General features: G+C 33.5%; 1 non-coding gene across 1 annotated transcript; it reads left to right on the top strand.

Annotated features, from left to right (window-relative positions):
* The first annotated feature begins 270 nt into the window (after positions 1 to 270).
* On the top strand, positions 271 to 342 carry Trnaa-cgc. Its single transcript has one exon. It is a non-coding gene; the product is annotated as a tRNA-Ala (tRNA).
* Positions 343 to 846: the final 504 nt, after the last annotated feature.

Below are 846 nucleotides of genomic sequence, written 5' to 3'. Positions count from 1 at the left end.
TATAGGCTTTTTTGTCCTCCTGCCCGTTTGCCGCCTGTTACATAAAAAAAAGGCGGACAATTCATTAAAAATCCTTTTTTAGTTTAAAATCTATAATTGCATGACCAACTTGACAATTGGGAATTTAAAAAAACGGGAGAGATGTCTTACGGAATATTTAATTTTTGTTTAGAAAAATTCGTAGGAAAAATTAACAAACAGTTATTGGAGGTACCTTTGTGCACAGACAACTCAGCCTAATGTTCCTCAATTTTAGCGTGAAATATATCTGGGGGTGTAACTCAGTGGTAGAGTGTCTGCTTCGCATGCTGAAAGTCCTGGGTTCAAATCCCAGCACCTCCATTCTAGTTTTTATTTTATTTTACTTATCCACTTAGAAGGTTAAATAAACAAACCTTTATACCATATTTGTTTATTATATGTATAAATGTTCAACAATTTTACGTCAGTCTTAATTACTAATGTGCATGCATACAAATAACAGTACCTTCAAAAGATTCTCGAAAATAGTTTCGATTCGTATTGTGGTAGAATGATACTTTGCGTATCTGTTAAATAATAGAGATTATACTTAAAAACAAAAGCAGTGGCTAATTCTTTGGACCTCACTTTATAAGTTTATATGTTTACGCAAAAAAGGTTTTATAAACCATTAAAAAGTTACATTTATGTTAGCTAGTCTGTAACCACTTCATTCATTTTCATAAAAATAATTATACAATGATCAGAGTGTCAAGTGTGATCCTTATTTAGATAAGTGCTGGGGCCAATGACCTGCCCCACTTTTGTACCGATCGCAAGATGAACTGTTACTAGGCGAGCTAACATCCAAACCTACCTAACCCT

The sequence above is a fragment of the Pieris napi genome, chromosome 22 (assembly GCF_905475465.1).
Source record: "Pieris napi chromosome 22, ilPieNapi1.2, whole genome shotgun sequence".
Taxonomy (NCBI): Eukaryota; Metazoa; Arthropoda; class Insecta; order Lepidoptera; family Pieridae; genus Pieris; species Pieris napi.
The sequence above is the reverse complement of the archived record's forward strand: the minus strand, read 5'-3'. Positions and strand labels throughout refer to the sequence as shown.